An 18207-nucleotide genomic window follows, 5' to 3' on the forward strand; every position below is an offset into this window, starting at 1 on the left:
TGTGACAGTGAGTTCATGCGAAAAATAAGTCTTTATCAGAAGTAGACTTCGTTCAATTGTTTTGCAATATTAACGACCAGGGCTTTGTTTATAAGCGGATAGATAAGGCGATTCTTTAGTGGTAAATAAAATAAATACACAAGCTAATCATCGGCACTCTTGCTTTCTCTTCTTCTCTCCCTCTCTCTTTCTTTCTCTCTCATTGTTTCTATATCTATAATTAAAAGAATACCAGTCCCAGGGCAGGTAAAATTAATTCCTCTTCCGAACAGAACAGTTTTTACGTCCAGTGTTACAAAAAAGCCATCATCATCGCAAATATTAGTTAATGAGAAACGAATTACCTCCCTTTATAGTCGCTCTTTATTAAAAATCATTAAAACCATTTTCTTCCCCAAACATTTAAAAAAAAACAAAAAACATGGCTGTCTGTTTACAGTTTCAAATTGGCTATTTTATTTTATAATTTAAAAAAAGTCATGTTGAGAGAATATTTTTTTTATTTTCTTTTTAAAATTTAAAGAAATGTGCAAATGAATTGACATCTGTTCCTTTATAATGTACATAAAAAAATTATTAAAAAACAATCATTATTCCAATTTGGATCAAAATCATGATTTGGTTCTTTAAAAAATGTCTAAAATTTAAGATTTACGCTTAAGGGATCTTAAGAAATTCAGTGAATCTTGATTACTTAATGTCGAATGACTATGGATCTAATTTAATCACATGCGCTCTCTTTTCTTTCTCTCTCTCTCTCTCTCTCTCCTTCTTCCTCTCTCTCTCTCTCTTTATATATAACTAAAAGAATACCAGTCCCAGGGCAGGTAAAATTAATTTTCCCTTTGAACTCAAAAATTTTGTGTCACTTTTATGTCTCCTTACAAAGATCATCTAATTTGGATGAAAATTGGTAACATGATTAAAATTCTTAAAAAATATATTTATATAATTTAATGCTTAAGCTTAAGGGATCTTAAGAAGAAAGTCAATAAATCTTGATTAATTGGTGTCTAATGATTATGGATCAAATCTAATCCAAGTTTGAAATATTAAAACTTTTAAAATTATGTTCCCTAAACTTCCATTAATATACACCAAATGAATTGAAATTTGGGGATATTTATTAATTTGGGTCTAACACATACTGATAAAATTTCACAAAAACAATTTGTGAAATCTGAATTTTCGTAAGGAGTTACATCCCTTTTTTACTCCCTTTTCATGAAACTAAATTAACTCATACTACTACTCCTTATGCTTATTAGCTATGTTCTAAAATTCATAATGATCGGTTAATTAGTATTTGGATTCTTCACACAATTATTCTCATCTTGAGTGTTATTTCCATGACGTCTTGGCCAATGTTACCTTTGACCTTCTTCAGATGTCTCAGGAGTTTTTCTGTTGAACTCTGGAATTTGCATGGAATTTTGAATGAAACCCATCGTGGTATCATGTTCTTGTTCCATCAGCCATAATTAGGTAGAAGTCTGAAGTAATCTGCAACTGTATTGTGGGTACCGTCTGCACTGAGGATTGAACACTCAAGATCAGAACAGTAGTTTGAATAATCCAAATAATATAAATAATCAATCCTCATCTTAAAAATTCAGAAACATAAAAAGATTGGTTAATTAGTTTAGGAGTAAATCCTGCATATAGAAATGTATGAACATATCCACATAGAAAACAAGTGAAGCATGCATGGTTCCCTGTGAGTGCACAGTGAACGAGACATAAAAAAATGACTAAGTTCAGTATTGCCCCCCACTCCCCAATTTAGCCCCAAAAGTTCCCGGGGGGACATCAAATCTTGGTGAAAATGAACAAACAGTGCAGTTTTAGGCCTTAGCATATGTAAATTTGAGTTCTGAAACATGTAAAAAAAGAAATGGCCAAGTCCATCATTTGTCGTCTCCCCCCCCCCTCTATTTAGCCCCAAATGTTGTCAAGGCCTTAACATATTTAAATTTGAGTTCAGCACCATGCAAAACTGCTATATAAACATACACAGAAAATTTTGAACAAATATGGTAAAATAGTCCCCAAAATGGAGTGTTTTTATAAACTCTAAAAGAGCCCCTGGGGCACATCCAAGAGTTATCATAAAGTATAGACAAACAAAATTATATAGAAATCAGTTAGTTATAACTTTTCAGAAAGTTTTATAAAAATCCAAGGCATCACTTTTTTTTTACTAAGCACAAAAGTGTCAATTTTAGCCATTTTAACCTGAAAAGTACTCCTAGGTGAAAATACGTTCTGTTACTTGTTTACTTATATCATGTTTAATGTTTGTGCAAAATTTTTTTAAAATTCCACAGCATGGTTATTGAGAAAAGTGCAGACAGACAAACGGACAAGAGTGAATTAACAGGTTCACTCTCCTTTTGTAGGGGGCCAATAACAATTAAATCAACCCTATTTTACTGGTTAGTCACCACATATAAAGGCCGAAAGTAACTCGAGGATAAGAGGTATATTATGAGAGGATTGAAAATAATGAATGAAATGCATAAAATCTGATGAGGGTGGTTTATGACAGCTCTGTTGATTTGGGGGGGGGGGGTCGAAGGAGCAAAATCAGCCATAAGTATTTTTAAGTTGAAAATTATTTACTGTTTAGATTTTTTGTTTTTTTCGGAATAAATTAAGCATCATTTATTAAAATATATTTGATAGAAAATTTTATATAAACTAGAACAATATACGTTGTGTGAAGAGTGGACACGCAATATGGTTTCCGTTCTGCTAGATCTACAGCAGATGTGCTAACAGTTATATCACATAGAATTAGTGAATCTCTCAATGGAGGCTTCATTTCTAGGGCAATTGCTCTTGACATATCAAAGGCCTTCGATAAGGTATGGCATAAAGGCCTACTTCATAAGATTTCCAGCTATGGTATAACTGGAAATGTTTTCTCTATCATTAAATCATTTCTCTCTGATAGGCTCATAAGAGTAGTGGTTGATGGGCAGAAATCAGAGGTCCACAGTATTAATGCTGTAGTCCCTCAGGGGTCAATCCTTGGCCCAACTCTCTTCTTGATCTACATCATTGATCTCCCAAAACACATACTAAAATCATTTGTTGACATCTATGCTGATGACACGACCATCTATGGCAACACATCAAAGGCTGCAAATGACAACGTTCTCTCTGATTCTCTCTCCTCTGATCTTGAGTGCGTGGTTCAGTGGGGGAAGAGGTGGCTGGTTACCTTTAATGCATCTAAGACCAAGCTCCTATCATTACATCATAAACGCTCTGATCTCCATCTGGCATCGATTGAAATGAATGGCTCTCGTCTAGGGGAGGCTCCATGTTTTGATAAGCTTCTGGGTTTGACCTTTACTCCTGATCTGAAATGGAACACTTACATCAAGTCTGTGGCCAAGGTCGCTGGGAAAATGGTGGGATCCTTCTACCGCTCCAGAAGATATCTCACTAATGATGCAATTCTCTATCTATATAAAAGCCAAGTACATCCAAGGATGGAGTACTGCTGCCACATCTGGGCAGGAGCTGCTAAAAACAGCCTATCCTGCCTTGACAGAGTACAAAATAGACTTTGTGGCTTAGTGGGTGATACCCTTCTCTCTTACCTGCAACCTCTCTCCCATAGACGAGATGTTGCGAGCCTGTCTCTGTTTTATCGTTATTTTCATGGCAAGTGCTCGTCTGAGCTCCATTCTCTAGTCCCCTCTCGCCAATCTTTCATGAAAAACACCCGACTAGCTGAAACTACTGTCAATAATTTTCCCCACTCTTTATCCGTGCCTAAATCAAAACATAGATTCCATGAACAAAGCTTCTTTCTTAGAACAGCATGGCTGTGGGACTCTCTGCCGTTTGCCTGTTCCCCCCCCCCCAAATTCAACTTGGATGTCTTCAAGTCCAACACAAACAAATCGCTGATGAACCACCCCCTTAAGTAATGACACCTTATCAAATCCACAATACTATTACTACGATACTATCCCATTGATTAATGTACACACAATAACCCTTATCCCTGAGTGGCTCCGGGGCCTTGATAAGTGGTGACCACCATGTAAAAAAAAATATATATATACATTGGACTCTTGAATCCAATTTTTTGCAGTAAAAAAAGGGGAACAAATCTTTTAAAAAAACAGAAAAGAAAAGAAAGTTTCTAGACTTTGTTACATATTTTTGTTCTATGTGTGTGTGTGATCTTTCTTTATTTGTTAATTTTACCTGCAATGAATTTATAGATTTTTTCTGCATGCTGATTATTAAAAGAAATTACCGAAACATGTGCATAATATTTGTTGATGTTGAATTTTAAGGAATGATTACAAAATATTGCCATAAGTTTTCTATTGATTTATGTAGACGATTTTAAATGTTTATAAAAAATATATTCATATATAACAATATTTTGCAGATTGTCATGTTGCAACCCTCATGGAAGCAATCGTTTGGTAACGTGTTTCATAGACGGCTAGATCTTAGAAAGAAGCTGTTTGTAGAAATTTCTAATTAAGAAAACATACTTTGGACAAAGAGCTGATCCTATCATATAGAGCTATATTGATAACTGATAAAATCTATACCGATACTCTATGGCTGACTGGGATAGCTTCCGTACATTCATATCTGATTTACCTCTGCATTCCATGTTTAAAAAGGAAGTGTCCTCTATAGTATCAGATCTGACCGAATGGTTAATTGTAGGCATAGACCAATTCATACCATCTAAAAAATTCCAACAAAAACCTAACAGCCAGCCATGGTTCTCCCCAGAATGTGCTGCTGCTATCGCGCACAGAAATCACTTTTTCCATAGCTACCAACGTAATAGATGCACTGAGACTAAAGCTGCTTTCAGGACTGCCAGCAACCACTGTAAAAGAGTAATAAAAAATGCAAGAGAGCTATATGCCCAGTCTGTTAAATCCAAGGTAGCTGATCAGCGGCTTGGTTCCCACTAGTTTTGGCAAATAACAAATAGGATCCTGAACAGAAGTGTGCGTTCTATCCCAAACATTATCAATGGACCAGAGATCATCTCGTCAGCATCAGACAAGGCCAAACTATTTGCAAAGAACTTTGCAGCTAATTCTACCCTATGCAACGAAGGCCATCAACTCCCCATATTTCCTCCTATAACACAGAACATGCTAGGTAACATACAAATATCCGTGCATGAGGTCGCCAAGCTAATCAAGAACCTTGATTCCCGTAAAGCAACTGGCCCTGACGGCATCCCAATTATAGTGTTAAAAAAGCTTCAACCAGAACTTGCTCCCATACTTACAAAACTGTTTAAGCGCTGCCTTAAGGAGAAGTTTTCCAACTCCATGGAAGACCTCATCAGTTTGCCCTGTATTGAGGAATTCAGGTGATAAGTCATCTCCCTCTCAGTACAGACCAATAAGTCTCCTGTGTGTTATGAGTAAGTTGCTGGAATCCATATTAAATAGAGAAATAGTCAACCACCTCAGCAGAAACAACCTTCTTAGTGACACACAATATGGTTTCCGCTCTGCAAGATCTACCGCAGATGTGCTGATGGTTATATCTCACAGGATTAGTGAATCTCTTGACAAAGGCTTCCTTTCTAGGGCAATTGCTCTTGACATATCAAAGGCCTTCGACAAGGTATGGCATAAGGGTCTACTTCACAAGATTTCCAGCTACGGTATAACTGGAAATGTTTTCTCAATCATTAAATTATTTCTCTCTGATAGGCTCATAAGAGTAGTGGTCGATGGACAAAAATCAGAGGCCTGCAGTATTAATGCTGGAGTCCCTCAGGGGTCAATCCTAGGCCCAACTCTCTTCCTGATCTACATCAATAACCTCCTAAGACCAAACTCCTATCCTTACATCATAAACGCTCTGATCTCCATCTGGCATCAATTGGGATGGATGGCTCTCGTCTGGTAGAGACCTCGTGTTTTGACAAGCTTCTGGGTTTGACCTTTACTCCTAATTTGAAATGGAACACGTACATCAAGTCTGTTGCTAAGGTCGCTGGAATCTCACTAATGATGCAATTCTCTATCTATATAAAAGCCAAGTACGACCAAGGATGGAATACTGCTGCCATATCTGGGCAGGAGCTGCTAAAAACAGCCTATCCTGCCTTGACAGAGTACAAAATAGACATCGTGGCTTAGTGGGTGATGCCCTTTTCTCTACCCTGCAACCTCTCTCCCACAGAAGAGACGTTGCGAGCATATCCTTATTTTATCGTTATTTCCATGGCAGGTGCTCGTCTGAACTCCAATCTCTGGTCCCTCCTCACCAATCTTTCACAAAAAAACACCCGTCTAGCTGAATCCACTGTGAAAAATTTCCCCCACTCTATATCTGTGCCTAAATCAAAACGTGGATTCCATGAACAAAGCTTCTTTCTTAGAACTGCACGCCTGTGGAACTCTGTTCCGTCTTCCTGCTTCCCACCTGACTACAACTTGGATGTCTTCAAGTCCAACGTTAACAAATTCCTAATGAACCGCCCCCTTAAGTAAACACTTCATCAAATCTCCACACTAAAGTAATGTACTTGCACTAACCCTTATCCCTGAGTGGCTTCCGGGCCTTGATAAGTGGTGACCACTGTGTAAAAAAAAAAGTGTAATGTAAAGCTAAATATAGTTTGTTATCAATTAGCATTTATTACACATACACACATGCACATACACACATGTACATACACACAAACACATACAAACACACGTGAACATACACACATGTGAACACACACGCACACACACACACAAACACAAACAAACATGCAAACACATACACACAATCAGTTAAAAAAAAATAGAAGACATGAAACTAAAACTTTCAAACTAATCAAAAAATTATCCAGAAGTTTCAATAACGATAAAAACATAATTGTTCTAACTGATAAAACTAAAAACTTTCGATAAAATAAAACTATTATATGAATCGATTATTAAATATATTTATAAAGCTCTTCCATGTATTGAACATTTTTGGAAAAAATATTGGTTTTATGTTCATTTTTAATACTTTTAAACTGTTTCAGTATATATATATATATATATATATATATATATATATATATATATATATATATATAAGAAATGGTAATGAATAAAAACCTGAACAAAGTGCTCAATACTGTTGTAGAGCAAATATACGTTTTATTTTTATTACCGTTTTTTTTCTGTTCAGTTACATTTTTGTTTCAGCTATGCGACCGACCGTTATTTGGCCGTCCGGTATGTAGCCTCCTCAGACTTTACAGAAAAGTTTGTTTATGGTGGAATGAAGGAATGAATGATGTCAGGGGAGGGTGCGAGAAAAGCTGAAAGAGAAAAGGGGGAAGGTGGGAGGCGGGGTGCTTGGTCAGTCGGTAATGCTTTAGTTTGTGAGTTCAAGAACATTAGGTGGTTGTGGGGGGGGGTCTCTGGGAAGTTCCTCTCTGGTGTGGCTAAGGACATAGGGATATATGGAGGGGGAGAGAGATATGTAGGGGTAAGGAGAGGGGGTTACTTTAAATTTCGGGTTCTAAGGTTTAGGTTGTTGGCGTCTTGTTAATGAGATGATTTCTTGGTAAGTATGTCTTGACCTGTTGGGTGTTAGCTTAGGCTGGGAGGCGGAGGGGGCTACGATTCGGTTTATCTATTTGATTTTTTTCTTTTTATCTTTTTTTTTAATTTTTTTTTGTTAAGTGCTTTGATAAGGTTAGCCTTGGGCCACACACGCGAGCACACACATGCGCGCATACCCACACACATACACATAAAGAAACGTGCACATGTACACATACATCTCTGCCATGAGTAAGTTGCTGGAATCTGTGTTAAATAGTCAATCACCCCAGCAAAAATAACTTCCTCAGTGATATGCAATATGGTTTCCGTTCTGCCAGATTTACAGCAGATGTGCTAACGGTTATATCCCATAGGATTAGTGAATCTCTCGACGGAGGCTTACTTTCTAGGGCAATTGCTCTTGGCATATTAAAGGCCTTTGATAGGGTATGGCATAAATGTCTACTCCATAAGATCTCCAGCTATGGTATAACTGGAGATGTCTTCTCAATTATTAAATTATTTCTCCCTCATAGGTTCATAAGAGTAGGTTCATAGGATGGGCAGAAATCAGAAGCTCACAGTATCAATGCGGGAGTCCCTCGGGAGTCCATCCTGGGCCCAACTCTCTTCCTGATCCATGTAAATGATCTCCCAAATCACATCCTAAGATCATTCGTAGACATTTATGCTGATAACACTATCATCTATGGAAACACTTCAAAGGCCATAAACGACCAAGAGTCTTATTCTCTTTCCTCAGATCTTGAGCATATGGTGTAATGGGGAAAGAGGTGGCTGGTTACTTTTAATGCATCTAAAACTAAGCTTCTATCTTTACATCATCAACGCTCTTATTCCCGTCTGGCATCAATTGAAATGAACGGCTTTCATCTTGGGAAGGCTCCATGTTTTGACGAGTTTCTGGGTCTGACCTTTACTCCTGATCTGAAATGGAACACGTACATCAAATCTGTTGCCAAGGTTGCTGGAAAAATGGTGTTGCTTCAGTAGATATCTCACTGCCAATGCAGTTCTCTACTTGTATAAGAACCAAGTACGTCCAAGAATGGAGTACTATTGCCACTTTTAGGACTTCTGAATCATTATAACTTAACCCCTACCCAATTAATTCTTATATCCGATCAACCCATACAGATTTCCAAATATTAAACTAACCATATTTTTAGCAATATAATTTATCCTAATCTCGCCTAATTAATAATCCTTACTGATATATATTTTACTTTATTTTTTATTCCTCTATCTTATGCTTACTGTATTTATACAATTACTTAGCGAATCTTATCCTATATCTTTTGCTATTATTATTATTGTTGTTGGCTCACATGGAACTTTCACACAAGTCAACAAACGATCTAATTGGAAACCTGTGGTGTTCTCTGGAGGCTGAGTGACAACAAGTCTTCCCAGACGTCCAGTTTCTCTCCACCTCCTTCGATAGCATTTGCAAATGAATTAGCATCATCGCAACAGCCTCTTACCATTGATTTCTCGCCGGCAGTGGCCATTGGTTTATACTGGAATTTGAGTGGCACTAAGCCTCCCCAAAGTCCCAGTTCTCTTTGCGCTTGTCCAACTGAGGTCTGGCTGGCACTCTCTCCTCGGTCTTTCAGTCCTTATTATTATTATTATTATTATTATTATTATTATTATTATTATTATTAATCTTTATTTTATATTCTTTTTCATGCATATTTTCATAGTTTCATATCTTATCTGCACATATATAAATTCCATTCATATCTTGCAATTTTATTAATTTATCTAGTTACTTACAGACTATTTTTATAGTCGATACATTTAATCCTTCCTTTAAATAAATAAATTAATTTAAGTTGGATGTAACTAAGTTTATTTTGAGAGGACGCATCTTAGTTATTGCAAACAAGGCCCCCTTCCAAACCGCATTAATAATTAACATGTTAAACTCCATATAGCCTATATTCGATGACCAACAGTCATATATACGTATCTCCATAACCTACCGCCACAAGTTAATGCTGTAATATTAACTGCTTGTCTCTCTCCTTCCTCTTATTTCTTCTCTCTTTTTCTCTCCCTCTACTTCTGCCTTCAATGTTTTACCCATCTCACGTCTTTCTTTTTCAGACTGTCTCTCTCTCCCCTCTCCTTCCTTTTCCTATCCGTTTCTGGTTTAATATTTTAAACTCCTCCTCGCCTCTTATCATCTTCCAATGTTTTTTTAAACTTGACTGCTGCTGATTTTGTCTGATTGAAATTCATTTGTTTTTTTTTTTGCTTTTTCTAATATCTTTTTTCCTCATGATAATAATCATTTCTATAAAGTCTGATGAAATTAGCGGATCGTTGATATGATTCGGTAATCAAAACATGTGTAACTAAGCAGATAAAACAGTAATATATATATATATTTAGTGCAAAACTTTTCTATTCGGGTAATTATATATATATATATATATATATATATATATATATATATATATATATATATAATTGCCTGAATAGAAAAGTTTTGCACTAAATTTTTTCCTTTAAAAAGATTAACATCAAGAAATAATGATAATAAACCTTAGGTCTAATATCCTTATGCTAAGTTTGATTAAAATTGATTTTATGATCTGAATTCTAGTAAATGTCTAAAATTTATAGCTCCACCTTAAGAGGCCTTAAGAAGATAGTGAAATTTAAGGAAATCTAGCTTACTTGGTGTATTATGATTATGGCTCAAATTTAATGCAAATCTGAAATATTTAAATTTTGAAATCAGAGTTTGTGCCAATATTAAGCCTCCCCCCCTACAACCTTTTAAAATATTTGAGTGAAACTGAAAGTTAGCCAATATTTATTAATTGATGTCTATTATCTATCATAGGAATTTCCTCCAAATTGGAATTATTTGAATTTTCATGAAAGAGCCTAAATTGAACTAAATATATCCCACATAATGACCCTTACTTAGCAGCTGTTTTCCAAAAATCACAATGATCGTTAATTAGTTGAGGATTAATTCCTGTATATACAAACCTGATAATAACATTCGTTCATCAATTTAGATGAATACCACAAAACATCAATTTCGATGAATACCACAAAACATCAATTTTGATGAATACTGCAAAACATCAATTTCGATGAATACCACAAAACATCAATTTCGATGAATACCACAAAACATCAATTTCGATGAATACCACAAAACATCAATTTCGATGAATACCACAAAACATCAATTTAGATGAATACCACAAAACATCAATTTCGATGAATACCACAAAACATCAATTTCGATTAATACTGCAAAACATCAATTTCGATGAATACCACAAAACATCAATTTCGATGAATACCACAAAACATCAATTTCGATGAATACCACAAAACATCAATTTCGATGAATACCACAAAACATCAATTTAGATGAATACCACAAAACATCAATTTCGATGAATACCACAAAACATCAATTTCGATGAATACTGCAAAACATCAATTTCGATGAATACCACAAAACATCAATTTAGATGAATACCACAAAACATCAATTTCGATGAATACCACAAAACATCAATTTAGATGAATACCACAAAACATCAATTTAGATGAATACCACAAAACATCAATTTCGATGAATACCACAAAACATCAATTTCGATGAATACCACAAAACATCAATTTCGATGAATACTGCAAAACATCAATTTAGATAAATACCACAAAACATCAATTTAGATGAATACCACAAAACATCAATTTCGATGAATACCACAAAACATCAATTTAGATGAATACCACAAAACATCAATTTCGATGAATACTGCAAAACATCAATTTCGATGAATACCACAAAACATCAATTTAGATGAATACCAAAAAACATCAATTTCGATGAATACCACAAAACATCAATTTAGATGAATACTGCAAAACATCAATTTCGATGAATACCACAAAACATCAATTTAGATGAATACCACAAAACATCAATTTCGATGAATACCACAAAACATCAATTTAGATGAATACCACAAAACATCAATTTAGATGAATACCACAAAACATCAATTTAGATGAATACCACAAAACATCAATTTCGATGAATACTGCAAAACATCAATTTCGATGAATACCACAAAACATCAATTTAGATGAATACTGCAAAACATCAATTTAGATGAATACCACAAAACATCAATTTCGATGAATACTGCAAAACATTAATTTCGATGAATACCACAAAACATCAATTTCGATGAATACCACAAAACATCAATTTCGATGAATACCACAAAACATCAATTTAGATGAATACTGCAAAACATCAATTTCGATGAATACCACAAAACATCAATTTCGATGAATACCACAAAACATCAATTTAGATGAATACCACAAAACATCAATTTCGATGAATACTGCAAAACATCAATTTCGATGAATACCACAAAACATCAATTTCGATGAATACTGCAAAACATCAATTTAGATGAATACCACAAAACATCAATTTCGATGAATACTGCAAAACATCAATTTCGATGAATACCACAAAACATCAATTTAGATGAATACCACAAAACATCAATTTCGATGAATACTGCAAAACATCAATTTCGATGAATACCACAAAAAATCAATTTCGATGAATACTGCAAAACATCAATTTCGATGAATACCACAAAACATCAATTTCGATGAATACTGCAAAACATAAATTTAGATGAATACCACAAAACATCAATTTCGATGAATACTGCAAAACATCAATTTCGATGAATACCACAAAACATCAATTTCGATGAATACCACAAAACATCAATTTCGATGAATACTGCAAAACATCAATTTTGATGAATACCACAAAACATCAATTTAGATGAATACCACAAAACATCAATTTAGATGAATACCACAAAACATCAATTTAGATGAATACCACAAAACATCAATTTAGATGAATACCACAAAACATCAATTTAGATGAATACCACAAAACATCAATTTCGATGAATACCACAAAACATCAATTTAGATGAATACCACAAAACATCAATTTCGATGAATACCGCAAAACATCAATTTCGATGAATACCACAAAACATCAATTTAGATGAATACCACAAAACATCAATTTAGATGAATACCACAAAACATCAATTTAGATGAATACCACAAAACATCAATTTAGATGAATACCACAAAACATCAATTTAGATGAATACCACAAAACATCAATTTCGATGAATACCACAAAACATCAATTTAGATGAATACCACAAAACATCAATTTCGATGAATACTGCAAAACATCAATTTCGATGAATACCACAAAACATCAATTTCGATGAATACCACAAAACATCAATTTAGATGAATACCACAAAACATCAATTTCGATGAATACCACAAAACATCAATTTAGATGAATACCACAAAACATCAATTTAGATGAATACCACAAAACATCAATTTAGATGAATACCACAAAACATCAATTTCGATGAATACCACAAAACATCAATTTAGATGAATACCACAAAACATCAATTTAGATGAATACCACAAAACATCAATTTCGATGAATACCACAAAACATCAATTTAGATGAATACCACAAAACATCAATTTCGATGAATACTGCAAAACATCAATTTAGATGAATACCACAAAACATCAATTTCGATGAATACCACAAAACATCAATTTAGATGAATACCACAAAACATCAATTTCGATGAATACTGCAAAACATCAATTTCGATGAATACCACAAAACATCAATTTCGATGAATACCACAAAGTATCACTGATGATGCTGTGACTTGGATGGGAAATTTTTGTGAAAAGAGTTGTGTAATCTCAACCACACCTCTCCTGAGTGAGCACTGTTAAATATTAGTGGCAAGTAGAACTTTCAGGATGAAATATAAGCAGAGAGCACAAACAGTACCTGCCATTCCCAAATGGTCACTCATCTAATACTGGATGGGCTCCTCGTTTCTTAACTTCAATGATCTGATGAGAACCAGAGTGTCAACGTGATTATGTTGCATATAAACATATACGCATATAAACATATATACATATAAAAATATGCACATAAAACATATACACATACAAACATATAAGCATATACACATATAAACATATATACATATAAACATATACACATATAAACATATAAACATATATACATATAAACATATATACATATAAACATGTATACATATAAACATATACACTTACAAACATATACACATATAAAGATATACACTTACAAACACATACACATATAAACATATACACATATAAACATATACACTTACAAACATATACACATATAAACATATACACATATAAACATATACACTTACAAACATATAAACATATAAACATGTTCAAATACAAACATATACACATATAAACATATACACATATACACATATAAAAATATATACATATAAATATATACACATATAAACATATACACTTACAAACATATACACATATAAACATATACACATATACACATACAAACATATACACATATAAACATATAAACATATACACTTACAAACATATACACATATAAACATATACACATATAAACATATACACTTACAAACATATACACATATAAACATATACACTTACAAACATATACGCATATAAACATATAAACATATACACATACACACATATACACATATAAACATATACACATACAAACATATAAACATATACACATATAAACATATACACATACAAACATATACACATATAAAATATATATACATATAAACACATACATATATAAATATATACACATATAAACATATACACATATAAACATATGCACATATAAACATATACACATATAAACATATATACATAAACATATACTCATATAAAAATATATACATATAAACATATACACATATAAACATATATACATATTAACATATACACTTATAAACATGTTCAAATACAAGCATATAAACATATACACATCAACAGTAGTCTTTGACAGATTATGGATACCCACGTAGGAGTGCCTGCATGAGAAATTTTGTGGCAGGAGGTGCGCAATCTCCAACCACATCACTCCTGAGTCGACATTGTTAAATACCAGTGGCCAGTGAAGTGTATGTACAGGACGACTGGGATACGCGGAGAGCACATACAGCACCTAGAATTCCCAAATGGTCACCCATCTGGTACTAACCAGGCTCAACGTTGCTTAACTTCGATGATCTGACGAGAACCGGTGTGTCAACACGATTATGCCATATACATAGATAAACATATTCAAATACAAACATATACACATATAAACATATACACATATAAACATATACATATATAAACATATCTAACTTTATATATTCTTATATTTTACGGCATCATCACGTTTGATGCGCCGATTCCCATTGGATCACCGAAGTTTAGCAATGTTGAACCTGGTCAGTATTAAATGTATATATATATATATATATATATATGTTTATATATATACATATATATATATATATATATATATATATATATATATACACACACACACATATATATATACATTTATATATATACGTATATATGTATGGCACAATCACGTTGACACACCGCTTCCTGCTGGATCATCGAAGTTAAGCAACGTTGAACCTGGTCAGTACTGAATGGGTGACCATTTGGGACTTGCAGGTGCTGTATGTACTCTCTGCTTATCTCGGCATTGTTTCCAATCGTCTTGGACTTCCCCTTGCCACTGGACTCAAACAGTGCCGATTCAGGAAAGGTGTGGTTAGAGATTGCGCAACCCTTGCCTCACAATTACACGTGCAGCTGTACATACAGGGGGTATCCTTTGTCTTTTGAGACTGAACGGAGGCATTGATTGATTGACATTACCTGATGCCAACTTATTTCATTAAACATTTTATTCATTTTTATCAAGAAATTCATTTGTTGAAAAAGGATTGTCGAAAATATGGAAAATTTACACTAAAACTTATTATTTATACGTTCTATGTTTTCCATATACGTCTATTTTCTTTAAAACTTTTAATCAATAAATATCATCGTAAATGTTATTTCTTGTTTACTAACGATGGGGGGAGGGGTCCGGTGTTGCCCGGTTGTAAAATATGCTTAAATGATATTAAGTATGGTACTTTAATTCATAATGTAGTAGGAGATGCCCTTTTCTCTACTTTGCAACCTCTTTCCCACAAGAGAGATGCTACAAGCCTATCTCTGCTCTATCATTATTTTCATGGCAAGTGCTGGTCTGAGTTTCAATCTATGCCCCCCCCTTGTCAAAGTCTCACAAAAAACACTCGTCTTGCTGAAACTACTCTTTATCTACACCTAAACTTAAATGTAGATTCCATGAAGAAAGCTTCTTTCTTAAAACTGCATGTCTATGGAACTCTCTTCTGTTTCCCTGTTTCCAGCTGATGGTCGTCTTCAAGTCTAATGTAAACAAGTTCTTGACGAGCTATCCCATTAAGTAATCCAATTTACCAAAATTTCCACTACTAACAGTTACTACAATACTTTCCCATTGACTACCCTTATTTACCCTTATCCTTGAGTGGCCTCCAGACCTTGATAAGTAGTAACAAATAAAATTATTCAGATTTCATATATAGTATTAAAGAGTCAATTCTTTATGGATTATATCATATGACACTGTCCTTCCGTTTCAGATGAGATACAGTTTGAAAAAAAAATGGAGATAGACAAACGTAGTGAGTTTTATAAATTAATTTTTTTTTACTAAAACGTGGTTTAGGTAAGAAGTATTTTTTTTTTTTTTGCATGTGTATTGCTTAAATTTATGTGATTATTTTACGTGATAACAAGAAGAAACTTTATTTCGTTTGTGAATTCAAATCCTATTTCATTTTTGATGAGTTTTAATGCCCATATATGGAATTCTTACGTTTAATCAAGGATTTCCCAAAAAATTTTAAGTGTGTTTATTTTAATGTAGATATTTTGACATGAGTTCAATTTTCTTTTGATTTGTCTTCTTTGTTCAATGATACAGAGTGCAGCATAAAGATCTTCCACATTTGACGATTGTCGACTGAGTGTATAGACAACCATGCAGCATACTGCCACATCACCTTTGCTGTCTGCAATTGTGCCATGCATGCGTGTCACCGTCTGTTATCCTTCACGGTTTACTGTAGTGTTTGAAAAGTGCCAAGAACAGTGCTAACAATTAATATAGACATAGTTAAATTGACGAATGAAAAAATTTGATAAAAACACGAATGTTATGAATGGGTCACCAATTAGCAAGTGCTAACTTAGCAACAGGAATTTTGGAATAAAAATGAGAAAACATGAATTAATCAACAAAATATATTTATATCAACAATTTTACAGAAATGTAAAATATATTTTGAAAGATCAAATTTTATTGAGAAGTTTTAAAGTTCAAAGTTTTAAAGCATTATAAAGTTCATTTCAAAGTTCCATTGTGTGTGTGCGTGTGTGTGTATGCGTGCGTGTGTGCGTGTGTGTGTGTCTGTGTGTGTGTGTGTGTGTGTGTGTGTGTGTGTGTGTGTGTGTGTGTGTGTGTGTGTGTGTGTGTGTGTGTGTGTGTGTGTTTGTTTACCTTCTGAAGGCTGTGTTCACTGGAGATAAAGCAGCAGGCTTAAAGGGATTTCACCATGGTGTCTTCCAGTCTTCTAAGTTGTTTATATTGAGGTAGGCATATCGTGTCACAGGTGCCCTCTCCCCTGAAAGAACTCCGAATTTCTGTTCACCAAGCCATTGTTTCATAGGCTTGTTGAATACAAAGAATTCTAGTTTTGGAGTTTGAAACCATTTTTATTAGTTGGAAAATATTTTCAATTCAGACATTTCAGTGAAAATCCGGTTTGCCTTTGAAGTGATGAAAAGAACGAATATGGACTAGAGTGGAGAAAGAAAAATGGTAGCAATTAAAGCCACTTGCCTTTTAGCATTCGTTTGAATCGTATATTGATGTAAAAATGAACGATGAAAAAAGTGGAAAGGAAAGAAGAGAAAAGATACAAAGAAAAGGGGGTAGCTTATTACGCTTGTTCGTCTCGCACATCAATTTCTAGTCTATTGCACTACCTTCATTGTGTTACATGTTAACACAGCAACACAATTATTCCAGTTTGAAGGTTTTATTTTTTCTGGGTATTTTTGACGTGGGTCAGAGTTCAAAACCTGATGCCTTTATTTGTACCCACTTCTTTATCCTGGGATGTTTTTGTTTTTTTGTACTTCTAAAGAAATGTTGGGGTGGTTATCAAAATCCGTTTTCTTTCACTAAATACCAAACTGTTGAATGGGTATATAAAAAATAAATAAAAATTATTTCTTTATTAAAAATTTCACCCCCATCCTTTAAAAAAACATAAATAATAATTTGGTAAAAAAAAAAACACATAAAAAATAAAGTTAAAAAGAAATGAAAGCACAATGACTCTCGGACAACACATTGACTTATTAACTAGGAGCAAAGTGTACCTATTTACTATGCCTCCCCACGGGACAGAGTTAGACACCAGGGTCGTTTTTTAACGTGGAGAAAAGGTACAAAAATAAAAATTGTCTCAGTCGTGAAGGATTTCTCCTCCGCCGAAAGAGAACAAGAAAATGAAGTGCGGCA

General features: G+C 33.9%; 1 pseudogene; it reads right to left on the reverse strand.

The window, feature by feature from the left end:
- Window positions 1-14727: 14727 nt before the first annotated feature.
- On the reverse strand, window positions 14728-14844 carry LOC145242219 (5S ribosomal RNA; annotated as a pseudogene).
- Between the last annotated feature and the right edge of the window lie 3363 nt (window positions 14845-18207).

The sequence above is a fragment of the Euprymna scolopes genome, chromosome 2 (genome assembly GCF_053919585.1).
Source record: "Euprymna scolopes isolate OS-2025 chromosome 2, ASM5391958v1, whole genome shotgun sequence".
NCBI classification, from domain to species: Eukaryota; Metazoa; Mollusca; class Cephalopoda; order Sepiida; family Sepiolidae; genus Euprymna; species Euprymna scolopes.